We start from the raw sequence: 13,549 nt of genomic DNA, 5'->3' as shown, positions 1-13,549 counted from the left end.
CATCATAAAAAGAGTTCTCAATAGAAACTGAGGGAAGTAATGCATGATAGTATATTTTATTCTGCCTTGTTTCTTGGCCATCAAATAACTCAGTTAAACTTGCTTAATAAAAGTTGTGGGGTATTTTTTTGCTTATAACAGAGGTGCTAAAATGGAGAACTCGGAATTCTACCACGTTTTGCAAATACATTTAAAAGAATGACATTTGGAGATGTGGTATCAAAGCTTATGTGCTACTGACTACGTTTTATTCAGATTTTTATTGTATAATTGTTGTCATTAGTACAAGGGGGTTTTAGCAGCAGGGTGTTTTTCCTACATGAAGAAAATATTAGTCCTGGTTAGGTAAATATTTATTTTTCCTTCATTTGTTTATATTTATAGAACAAACACTGAATGTATGTTTCTGGCATAAAAATGACTATGCAACGCAGTCTTCTGCAAGTAGTAGGTATAGCTGAATATCCCAAAGTTTATTATTAAATCAGCACACAATTAATGTAATAGTATCCTAAAATTAATTTAATAGTATGCTTTGGCATAAGGAAATGCGAATTCAGGAGTTTGAAAAGCATTTTCTTTTATTTCACTTTGTAACCTATTAAGTATAGTCTGAAACTGTGTTTTCCAAGTGGTTCTGTTTGAATAGTATTCCCAGAATACAGGATTTTGCCTATTTGGATTTCTTTCTCCAAAAATTATTTGTGAACTACATCTGATGTTTGCAAACATATTCTTCTTTGAAAATAGCTCCACATTAAACCTTTCAGTTATTTGAAATACTTGACATTAAGGATATGGGTATGGGTTGCTGTTATCTTTCTGCTTTCATGCAACTTAATAGTTGCATGTGTACACACAAAAATAATGTTGATTTCCTGCCCACCTTCAGGAAAAATCTGGAAAGTAATTGCGTCCTTTTTCTATATTGTATAATTGTGTAATTAGTTGGTGATATTCTTGATGCATATAGCAGGATAAAAATGCTGTTTCAAGACTGCTAGGAGTAGAAACTTGCTTTCTGCCAGTAAAGCATATTAGTTTTATTTTGAATATGAACGTATGCAAGGAGAAGATGTAATTTTACACAGTATTTTTACACAGTCACTTTCTGGACCATTGAACAATAAAAGCTACAAAAACTACTTGGCTAAATGAGATCAAGTGGATGGGGCTGACAGATGTTAGCAAAGATCATTTATCTCTCACGTTGCAGCTGAATGCGTGGAGTTTCAAAAATGCAGCTTTTGGTTCATAAATCAAATTCTTTCAGTTAGGTTACTACATTAGGAACAGATTTTAATCTAAATGTTCTAAGTATTTAAGAAACTTCTTTGTTTTCAAGTCGGTACAGTAAAAGAAAATGTACTTTAAACAAAGTCTGCTTTAAAATTTGATGCCTCCTTTCATTTGCAAATATCTTCTGCAATAGAAATCTGATGTCCTAAACAAACTGATTTCTAAATATCTAGACTTGCAGATCTAGGGAATAAAAATGAGATTAGCAGTAAATTACATTGCTTACAGCTAACAATCAGTCCATATTTCTTTATCTTTTTTTCCTCCAGCCTGTATTAGTTGTCTCTGTCTTTTATTACTCATTTAGAATCTCTGAAATCTTTCGCAAAGCTGTAGAGGAGATGGGATAATTGGGCTCAGCCTTTGAAATTTTGTCCCTGTGGATGTTGGACTAAGGAAAACTAAGCAGAAGACCTCAGACTATGGTGATATGTTTATACGATGTGTAGGTTTATGGATATTGGGGAAACTGTGGGGAATTTCTTCTGAAATGTGCCTTTGTTTAGCCTCTGTCATACTATTTTGTAATGGGGTTCATGACAGCTCTATAGAGCATTCTGTGGAGGCTCTTTCACTCCGCAGTAAATTTATTGTTGTTAGAAATTTGTTAATAAATTGGGGGAGGAGTACTCCTTTTTTCTTTTTAATGAATGTGGCAGATGATATCCCTTAAGCATAAAGAAATCCTAACCACATGATTTGGTGAACCTATAGTCCGCAGCCATATCACAGTAAGATTTTACTGAAGGCTTGATTGAGGTTCCCTCTGCTGAATTTTTATTATTTTAAATTAAACTTAAATTTAAATTTAAAATAGAACGAGCATCTCCGTGGCTAGTTTTCTGGCCCTGATACCAACTGGCACAGACCACCATGTCTGTGTCATGTAGTGCCAGGCCCCGAGCCTGATGTGATTATGGTCCCAAGACATTAGGATTAGTGTCTTAGTGGTGGTTTTGGGGAGGATCTCTTCTCATGTGACTTCAGGCACTTTGGTCCATGTTGAAGCCTGATGGTTTTATAGCAGAAAGCTGAGGTAGGGTGTTGCACACTCTGGGCTGTGGCATGAGGAGGTGCTGGAGGGGGAAAAGATAGTACTGGAGGACTCTGCGGGGCAGAGGAAGCCAAATACGCTGCAGTCTTGTCTGTACTTCCCACTGAGAATTGCCTGGGTGCGTGCTATACCCCAAAACGTGCCCAGGCGTTGTGCTAACTGGCGTGGTCCAAAACCCCACTAAGGAGCATGCCAAGAATTAAAGTAGCAGGGGTGATCACTGAGCTGTTTTACTAATAGACTGAATCTTAAAAAAAAAGAAAAAAAAAAACCATCTGTCTTTCTGATAATACTTCAGGTTATTAATTTATAGACCTGAAGTAAATACAACAAAATAGGCTTTTTCCCTGTCACTACCATTTTGGATTTTTAGTGCTTTTTTTCAGCTTTGATTCTGAAAATTCAGAAGATTAAACCTCCTCTTTCACAAAGACATTCTGGAATCGTCTGAATTCTTGCCACTATAGAAGGATGTTTATTTCTTTTGTTTTTACTGATTTTTTTTTTTTAAATCCATGCTTTCTCATACACATTTCTTTTTTACTCAATGTAAAATAGAACATTTATTTAAATGCCTTCGTTGTGCCGCTCACATAAGGAAGGTTCCACGTCTCTCCCTTCCCACCCCGCCGAGTGCAAATTTAATCTTTTCAGACTGTCTGCCCGGTGGCGTGGGCAGCAAGGTGTCAGGTTGCGGACATAGAGCGTGAGAGGGTCATGTGTGCCACAGCTACAGCTGTGTCTCCCTGGCTGCTCCTGCCGCGCCGTGGCTTTTGAGAAAGCCCATCACCCTGTGGGGACGGATGAGTGCTGTGTGTCCTGGTGACCGTGGGTTTGGGGTCAAATGCCAGCAGAGGCTGCAGCACGTCTTCAGGCATGCTCCTGCTGCAGCCTGGATGATGGCACTTTTCCCAATTAAGGGACTGGGAGGTTAATAAAAGGGGCTGTGTTTGGAAGGAGAATTAGAGGCTGTCAGGTGTAAAGGGATGGGTCTTTATTTCTTTCTGTCACATAGGGGCAGTTTCCTAAGGTCCCTCTCAACCTCCATAAAGCACATCAGGGCAGCTTAAGAGTTATTCACTGGCAGAGCAGCCCCACAAAGGCAAGGCAAGGAAGGCATACTATAAGCAACTCCACCTCTATTACACTGCATTTCAAAAGCTCCTTGGAGAGGTGCAAACGAATGAAAAATATCTTGGATGCTTTCTAGAATTATAATTCTTCCTTCCTCATTACTCTGTCTAGAAACTGGTGAATTCTTTAGATGTTTTCTGACTTAGAGCGCAGGTGGTGATTACAGGGCCATTAGGCTGGACTCTTGAAAGGAAAAATTCTCCTTCCCCAAATGTTTTTCCAAGAAGAAAAAAAAAATACTGAGAAAAACTGAAAAAATCTGCAGTAATTATTTGCTTAGTCAGATGAAATTGTAATTATTGAAATTGTAATATCAAAGGACCTCTGAAGGTCAGCTGGTCCAACCCCCACTCAACAAGGCCCAACTTGGAAGTTACGTTGTGTGGCTCAGAGTTCTGTGCATTGTTATTTCCACATAGAAAGTACTGCTAGATTTATTCATAAAATAATGTGCTATAAATTGTTGACTTGTAAATAGTTACAGATTTTTCTAGTATTGGAGTTCTGGTGCATCTAGAGGTTCTTCAGGGCTTTTCTGTCATTTGACAGACTTTGAAAATTGGGGGAATAATAATGCTGAAAGTATCAAAGGTGTTGCTTAGTAAGCAAAAAGAAAGCTGTAGGGCTCAGGAGTAGTGTTTTAACAAATAAACACACAGAAATGTACACATTTCAACACTTATTAAAATGTGGTTAATGCAGCATATTACTTGCCTACACAATAAAGGTCCAAAAGAAAAGGAAGGTAAGAAAGAAAGATAAGAAAAGTAACTGCACAGTATCAAAACTTTTGAAATTAAATGACTTCATTTGAAATAGTTATCTATTATAGAAAAATTTCTGAAACATTGACATGTAGAAGTAATACCATTTTTTAAAGTCTAAAAATACATCGCTCTTAGTTATAGAAGAGAATATTTCATTCTCCTCCAAATGTCTCTTTTCTTTTTCTTTACCAGACCTGCGGTAAACGTGGTGGGATAAAACTTTTTCCTCCCACAAGTCCATCAGTTAATATCCCTATTACTTACATAGTGTTGACCGATGTGGAGGTCCAAGGTGATCCCCACAGTGAGAGATGCTTGGACCTAGTCACGGTTGTCATGGGTTACCAAGGCAGAAGGTTTGGGCTGAGGCTGTGCATCTGGTTGGAGCGTTGTCCTCCTTGATCTCTGGGCTGGGCTACTATCTGGTGCAGGCTCTGGCCGGCTCCTCTGGGGTCCTACCTATGGGAAGCACTGGTCCCAGGCAGTCAGTCTAGCTCACTTATTTGCCTGCAGTGGTCCTGCAGTGACCTCTTTACTGCTTCTAAGGGAGCCTGGAAAATGGAAGCTGCTTTTAGAAACTGAGGCTTCTACAGCTGTTCCTGAGCTTCTCTTTTCATGGTCTTCGAAAGGTGGAGGAGGTATGCAAAAGTGATGGGAAAAGTGGCCAGACTCCTCCCTGGGTCTACAGTGTTCCTGCTGGAATAGGAGAAGTTGTCATTATTACCTGTTTAGTTTTTTTTCTAGCAGTGAGGAAGAAGAGAGTTCATTTCAGTGGACTGTGGAGGAGTAGAAGAATAGAAAGAAAGGTGAGGTCTTTATATATATATTGCTAGAAAAAGAGAGAAGGCTTGAGCTTGAAAGTCAGGTGCAGTACCTCAGCCACAAACTTCACCTGTGACTTTGCTAAATCACATAATCTTGGCTATCTTGAAGACCCATCTGTAAAATGTGACAAACATACTTGCCTCACTGAAGCATGGTGTGGGTAAAGCTCATTCATGTGATGGATTCAAGTGTTGATATTGCCTTGATGGGGTTGACACAAATCCACGTAGAGAGAATCCCATTGCTTTCTGGAGTACTAGCTCTATATTCTAAACCTTTGGGAAGAAGAAGAAAAACTGCTTGAAGGAGTTGCCTTACTGTAAATGGAAGGTCATTTACTGGATGATGAGAGAAGGTTAAAGAGAACTAATTTAAACTTGTGACCTTTTCAGGCTTCTCAGTGGATGGTTTTCTTGAAAGTGTTAGAAGCACACTCTTCCCTTCTCCCTACAACTCTGAAATAGTGGCATAGGACTACATGAAAGAAGGTAAAAGCCTGTCTTCCCACAGCAAGGCTTCTGCAGTTATAGCATCAGATTTTTCATGGCCTGTGATTTCTGGAATGTGCTGCAAAACCATTGGTGCTTTTTTCCTTTTAAATCCCAGGAATCTGTTGTACATCCCTTGGCAAAGTTTTAGTCAGTGCAAAGCTCAGCATAAGCTCGAGTCCTCTGAGTCTTTCTGAAAGCAAGCAAGTTTCCTTTTAGCGAATGCTGGAGCTGTGTACTACTCTGTACTGCCATACGTGAAAGGTGGCTGTTTGGCTGGTAATGTGATAGTCTGTAAGGATATGCTGTTGCTGGTGCAAGGGAGAAAAGCAAGGTCAGCAGCCTCTGCCACTACTCCAGAAGGTCAGCTTTATTTACGGGAACAGCAGCAGGCTGCTTCAGTTTACTTATGTTAACCACCTTTTCAATCCTTTCCTTAGTGAAGAGGACTATTTAAAACTTGAATAGAAATCTGCATTCAAAGAAGACAACTAACTTTTTATTGCATAACTTAAAGATATCACTGATCTTTCTCCCTCCCCCACAGCGACAGAGCTGTCAAATTGAAAACATTTTCAGTGCACAAGCCTACTCCTTTCAAACCTCGTCAAAATTAACTTGAGAACACTTTTAGAGGGAGAGAAATGCTGCAGAGAAACAGCTGCAGCATGCTTGATTCTGCTTTCTTTTGGAGGACCCTTGGAAATGTTGAAGTTTAGATCTCTGAAAGGTAGTGATTATTAAAAAGTAAATTGAGCACACCTAATTGTGAAATAACACTTTCTTGGTTGGGCTGTTTTCAGTGGTCACTTGCAGAAGGTAAGCAGATTTGCAAAGGAGGTTGCTTTACTGCTGGCATGGAGTCTTGGTGTCTTCATAGTATGTGTGTCCTCCAAGAAGGGGCAAGTTAGAACAAAAGTTTCAGCCATGGTAAGGGAAGTACTGAAGGAGAAATGTTCAGCTACGTTGGTTAATAGGTTACGTACTCATGATTCAGCTCCCTTGCACAAGTTCCTAACGTCTCAGGACAAGTTCCTAACGTCTCAGGTAGGGGTTCAGAGGAACCTCAGAGACTGAGGAAAGGCATAAGGAGAGATTGTGTTGATCTAAGTTAAACTACAAAAGGGAGAAAATTCTAGATGCCTTGCATCTCAATTTAGGCAGCAGACTGAAGCCTCACTCCTTCAGGTTTAGTGTCTTGCTCTGAATTGCCCTCTAGGGTAGATTTTCCTTTCACATGTACAGCATAGAGAGCCTAATAAGAACCCCCCTTCCTAAATTAGTTGCTTGTGTTAGTGCAGCAGCAACGCTTCTCTTTAGGCAGAGAGGTTCAGTGGTCCAGTATTAGGTAGGATGAGTCTTGGCTGAAGAGTTTTGGAAGGCTTCTTGCCCTTTCCTCTTCCAGAGAGATTTCCAGCCAAGAGATGTCCCCCATATTACTTGTTCATATCCCCTCACATTACTTGCAACAGCACAGTGGATGGTGTTTGTGGTTTCTCTTGCTGTCTTGTGATTTTCTGTAGGTTGTCTGATCAAGAAGGGCTGTGAATGGTGCAACCAAGAATGCTTGGGAGGGATGCATCGTAGAGGTGAAAGATTTTACTTTTCAAATTACACCCTTGTTAATCCATACTAAGTACTATGTGAGTGAAAACTCACTTCTTTTAAGATCACGGCAGTTTGATTTGGACTTAGAAGAGGATGGCAGCATGGGTTTGGATGGGGATAGCTAGAAACAGGCGTTTGTTATAAAACAGATCCCTCTGCTGTGAATTAAGCTGTGACACCTCTGAGACATAATCTTAACTTTTGGTAGACCTAGTGCTTCTAGGTTTTTTTTCTTTAGTAGTAACTGCTGGATTAACATCTTCCTAAGAACTTAAGGCATCTTCACATGGCTGGTATCTACATGAAAACATTGAACTGCCAACAGCTGGGTGTATAGCACAGCTATTCTGTAGTTTTCAAAGCCCAAACACTTTTGGTGAGTGGAGGCTTGCCCAAGATACATTACTAAACATATGTTGGGAGATAGGAACAGTTCCAATTTCTCATTTACGTGTTTCTCTTTCCCCTGTTATTCTACATCCATCCAGATAAGTGGGGAGCCATTGGGGATGGGATGAGGAGTCCTGCATGAAAAGTTTGGCAGCCGATAGGGCAATCGTTCATTTCATTACAGGTTACATGTTCAAGGACACTGTCTACAGCTCAGCAGTGACCTGGAACAAATTCTCCAGCATGAGGGGAAAAGAATGCTGCCCGAATGCCTTCCTAATGAGAGCAAAACAGAGGGAACCTGAGATAAATTCAGACTACAGAGCAGCAGAACCAATGGGGAAAGTGAAGCAATGGGAACTTGGCAAGAGGCGGCAGAAACCCTCCCCCAGTGCATTTGCCACAGAAAGCTGTTGAAATGTTGCTCCCTTTCTAGTGATAATGCAGCAGCCTTTTTAATGATGGTTGCTGCAGATAATGTGGCAGCCATCATGAAATATAACCCAGGCAGTGAACCAGAGAGAGCTCCAGACTTGCTGGAGACTAAGAGAGAAGGGATAAGCACCAGAAGTGACTGAGAGGATAAGTGGCTTGCTGAAAAGAGCTGAAGGACATCCAGTAATGAGACAGGTAGAAATTCATATAGCAAAACGGAAGTAAATAATGGGCCCCAAAAACATTTTAAGAAATTGCTCCCAACAAAACTTACCAGACTCACGGGAAGTTTTGTGAACCCTGTGTCAATTAATTCAGAAATAGTGTAATATGTTATGACACAAGAATCGCCAAAGAATTTTGAAATAATTGGGATTATATCAATCAATGGACTTTTCAGGGGAGGAAACGGTAGTCTCTTCTGATAAGGTACAAGACTGCTGCTTGTAGACTTACTTCTGGTCTCATGTCTGACAGAAGGTCTCTCTGGCACCTTGGACAAGGTTCTCGGGACCTTTTTCCACTGCCTTCCCAGCAATGCCAAAGCTCCTTGCAATTCAGAGTATAGCTTTCCATACAGTGTGCCCATTTTCCATGGCTTCAGATAGGAAACTGGATGTACCATCTGGACACATAGAAAATTTGTGGTAGGACTAGAAACTGGCTTTAGGATCTTGTTTAGGTGCTGCTCTTAGGAGCGTTTGTGCTTCAGTCATTCTTACTGTGTATAAAATGGAGTGAACATGGTATAGCTCAGAAAGTGGTAGAGAATTTTACTACATTAATGTGTATATACAGAAGTAGCAGAACTGAACAGGTCATAAAATGTCCTGATCGGTTTGCTAAATACTGCATTCATTTTAAAATCCTTAAGAGCACGAGGCCACAATGCTTTTCTTTTTTATATATAGCAAATTGTGGATTTCACTTCAGCTATTCCAGGCACCTTGAAATCTTGGATGTTTTATTTATTCTCAGCTATACATTCAATTAATTTTACCAGCCTGAGAAGCTCTGAGGATTGGCAGGACTTTACGCAGTTATGAAATATAGATGTTTAGTAGTTCCCAGATTGGAAGAATATCAAAGGCAATGTATTTCCAATCATAGGCAATATAGTATGACTATTAGAGTATTAATAATTTGTTTTACTATATAGAATAAATTTTAGCAACATAGTCTGCATTCGAGCTGGAGAACTGGATTATGGGGTTAAAGTGCAGCATATATGACCTTTGTCTGATAAACTTTGTTGGGAGTTGCTGTGACGTTGAACTCGCCCTTCTGCTCAATCCAAATACTAGTCATCATTTCCATACTGTGTAAATGTTCATCTAGATGATGACATTTCTTTCCCGCCTTATCCCGGCTCACGTTACTGCATTGGGAATATCTATTGTAACTCTTATCCTTCTGCACACTGTGCTGTCGTCACCACTGCTGTGGCTAATCCACTACTATTTGGCAAGAAAACTGTTTATCCATTCTGCGTTAGGGCAGATAACTGAAGTAGAAGCTGGAGGAGGAGGCAACCAGCGTAGTACATTGTGTTTGTTCTGCAGTGCGTTAACACACTAGCTGAGCTAACAAGGAGAAGACGACCAAGTGATTTAGTCACTAGACTAATTTTGTCATGGGGTTTGATGACATACTCCCAGATATGCTAAAGGTTATTGCGATCAGTCGGAAGCACTAAAGACCGTATCCGTGTAGATTTCTGAACTATCCTGTGCTTTTTCTATACCTTGGCATGTGGAGAATCGCTCACACCCAGATTACTAATGCTGAACTGCTTTAATCACTGTCTTAAACCATGAATGTTTATGGCTCAGTGTCTCCATTTCCTCCATTTTTTGCTATCCTTATGTTTTGTTTGGCTGCTAATGGCTCAGACAGCAGCCTTTTTTGCTACCACGAGCCCGAGTGTTGTGTAGGAAGAGAAACCAAGGGCCTTCCATCTGAGGAATAACTGCAAACAGTATTCACTCCACACCCTTCCTTTTTTAGGGTTTGGGGTTTTGTTGGTGTGGGGTTTTTTGTTGGGTGTTTTTTTTGGTTATTTTTTTTGCACTCTACATTTTTTAGAGTTTGTTGGTGTGCTGGTTTTGGCTGGGGTAGAGTTAATTTTCTTCATAGTAGCTAGTATGGGGCTGTGTTTGGATTTGTGCTGGTAATGGTGTTGGTAACACAGTGATGTTTTCATTATTGCTGAGCAGTGCCTACACAGAGTCAAGGCCTTTTCTGCCTCTCACACCACCCCACCAGCGAGTAGGCTGGGGGTGCACAAGAAGCTGGGAGGGGACACAGCCGGGACAGGTGACCCCAGCTGACCAAAGGGGTATTCGATGCCATATGACGTCATGCTTAGCATATAAAGCTGGGGGAAGAAGAAGGAAGGGGGGGACGTTTGGAGTGATGGCGTTTGTCTTCCCAAGTAACCATTACGGCTGATGGAGCCCTGCTTTCCTGGAGGTGGCTGAACACCTGCCTGCTGGTGGGAAGTGGTGAATGAATTCCTTGTTTTGCTTTGCTTGCGTTCACGTCTTTTGCTTTACCTCTTAAACTGTCTTTATCTCAACCCACGAGTTTCTGCACTTTTACTTTTCTCTCCCCCATCCCATTGTGGGGGGAGTGAGCGAGCGGCTGTGTGGGGCTTAGTTGCTGGCTGGGGTTAAGCCACGACAGTTGGTTTATTTCATTAACTATGTATGCTAGGGAAGAACCAAACAAAAACAAAAACCAATTGCTGTATCCACCCTCAGGAAAAAGAGAAAAAAGAAGATTGTTATGGGAAACTTAATCTTCATCTGTCTCTCCAAAAACTAAATTAGCAAGTCCAAAAGAATGGACCAAATCTTGTTACAACTCATACAACCGTTCACTACTTCTTTAAGCGCATTACTTCCATTTGATCCTCCTCAACTAAGAGTTACTCACCATACTCTACCTCCTTGAGTTTTTGCTCTGATTAGCAAGAAATAAGAAAGTTTTATTTGAAAATAGCCACGTCCTTGTTCAATGTTTGTGCATTTGTCAATTTTTTTTAATGAGTTTCCCCCCTAGATTAAGTAGTGTCTCTCTGGTCCAGCTCAGCCCTGTGATGAGAAAGGTTTTCATTCTCCTCTCTTCAGGTAGCTCCCAGGCGCTGCACTGTCCCCCTTCCATCTATGCATTTCTTATTGTTAAACACGAGTAGGCAAAGGGAAGAAAAACCAAAAACCGCAAAGCCACCAAGCCCTTTGATGGTAAAAGCATTGTTTATATCTGAAAATCTAGGAGAGAATACCCCTTGCAACTTTAATTCTGGCACCGTGTCTGTGTGCTTGACAGTAACCTTCATTTGAATGAGCACACATGCTGTTTTCCTTGCCCCCGTCGCGGGGATCCCCCATCCCATCGCCGGTGCACGCTGTCCTGCCTGCACGGGAGCCCGCCAGCCGGCCCTGCCGCCGCGCTGCCGGCGTGCAGCCGTCCCCTGGAGCTGGTGATTGAGAGCAGGCAGCGACCGGCTGTGCCCAGGAGGCTCTGAAAGAAGCTTAACAGCAGGAACAAGTTGCATTTTAGACAGCAGGAAAGCTTTGTTTCTGAGGGTTTTTGGTTTGTTTGTCCTTAACTTTGCCAAGGAAAACTGAAATAATCATAATTTGGGGGAGAATACAGTCCTTTCCCTTCCCCCTCCTCCCCCCCCGGTTACTGATTGGAAATGACGCAGAGAAACATGCTTAGTCAGAGGGAATGTCTAGAGGTCTTACTAAAGACTCTCACAAGCTTCCCTGAGCTTAATGTGGTCAACAGATGGTGATTTACTACTGCTCCTAATACAGTCCTTTCTGAATGCATGTTCATAGTGATAGCAAGCGACTGTGGACCTAACAGGAGCTCCCTGGCTAGATTTGTGTTTCTGTTGCAAGCCATGATGGAGCTTTTTCTCCTAACAGAAGTTTCACCTTTTTAAAATAATGAAAAACGCAAGGCAAGCTCAAGATTCAACATTTTAGTTCAAGCGAGATCTCAGATGCTCATTAACATTAAACAAGAGTATTAGGTTAATCTCAGCCTTCAAAATTTCTCATGACCACAGTATGGTCTCTAAAGTCTCATATTTAATAATATTCTGCTTGTGAAATGCAAATACAAAAAAGGAATGAATTATTCTATTAATTCTTTTTTCCAATAGCAAATATTTCCTTACTCTGTCACCTTATTTATGGAACTACTTGTTCTCTAGCATTTTTCAAACCTCCAATATATTTTAAAAAAACCTTATTGTTAGTCTTAAAAGTCCTAGCTATTTGTGCTTCATTATTCCTTTATGCGCTTCAAGTACCATCGTTACATTCCTTTGATTTTTCTTTTTAGAAGTAACAATGCTGTAGTTTTATGCTCCCTGTAATTTTTAGAGCTCCATTTTACTTGCAATTAACTTAACCAACTTGTCACTCAGACTTATTGGTTTTGAAATTCTGTGCTTAATTTTGCATAATGGTACACACTCCCCCTGAGTCACCTTCATCACATCTTTAAAATTTAGCCAAATTTTAACAACTTATCAGCATCACTAATAAGCTTTGCCAGTTTATTTCACTCATAATTCTCAGATTACACAGTTTATTTTATTCATATTTCTAGCAGAACACCCTCCAAGAACTGTATTAGATGGCAAATTCTGATCCCTAACTTTCAGTTCGTCTCTGCTGTTTAAAACGTTTTTAAAACTCTCTTTTGCTTTCTGTTGTCTGCAGCTCAGACTGCTGTGAAAGTAGAGCTTCTGCAGGACTTGAAGAAGTGCTCCTCAAGTGATGTTTGAATACTCTGTTCTTCTGATGTAAATTTAAATTATCTAGGTGCATTATTTGTAACCTCACAACATCACTTGTCCAGCAGTCGCCGCTGAGGCTACTTCTTTCATTCAGCAGTTTCTGCAGAAACATGGGGGCTGAACCACAGCAGCGTAAGAGCCTGCTCTGAAGGTTGTTATAATAGTCAAAACCAGCTGAAGATATGCCCAAGGGTTTGTCTAGAGTTCAGCTCGCTGGCCTGAAATGGGGCCAGTGCTCCTCCACTCTCTTGTGATGATTTCCAAAATAAGTTTAGTTTATGTTAAACATGATAGATTAGGGGGGTTTCTTTGCCAGCTAGGGATTAAGCAGAATCGGCTTGGACTGTGCTTCACATGTCCTCTCCTTTAGCTTGAAGACTATTCCTCCCCCTCCAACTTGCTGCTTAAAAAATATATTCAGGGACTAATCATATTCCCTCTCAGTTTCTTTTCTGCAGTTCTAAATAAGCCAATCTCTCTTTAGCCTCCTCTTGCAAGGCAAGCTTTCCAGTTCCTCTGCTTTTTGTAGCCTTGTTCTCCTGTTTGACTATTTCCTTCTCGTATGTGAGTACCCAGAAGTACACACAGCATTGCAGGTGACAAATATGTATCTCTAAATCGATCCTGGGATTACACCCCACTCTTCTCCTGTGTCGGTTCCAAACAATAAACTTCTAATTTGGGGTTCTGAAGTTTATCGCTTTACGTTCATGTTACTGCCTTTCAGCCT

Source organism: Calonectris borealis, chromosome 3, assembly GCF_964195595.1.
Source record: "Calonectris borealis chromosome 3, bCalBor7.hap1.2, whole genome shotgun sequence".
Lineage (NCBI taxonomy): Eukaryota > Metazoa > Chordata > Aves > Procellariiformes > Procellariidae > Calonectris > Calonectris borealis.
This window is presented reverse-complemented; position numbering follows the sequence as displayed.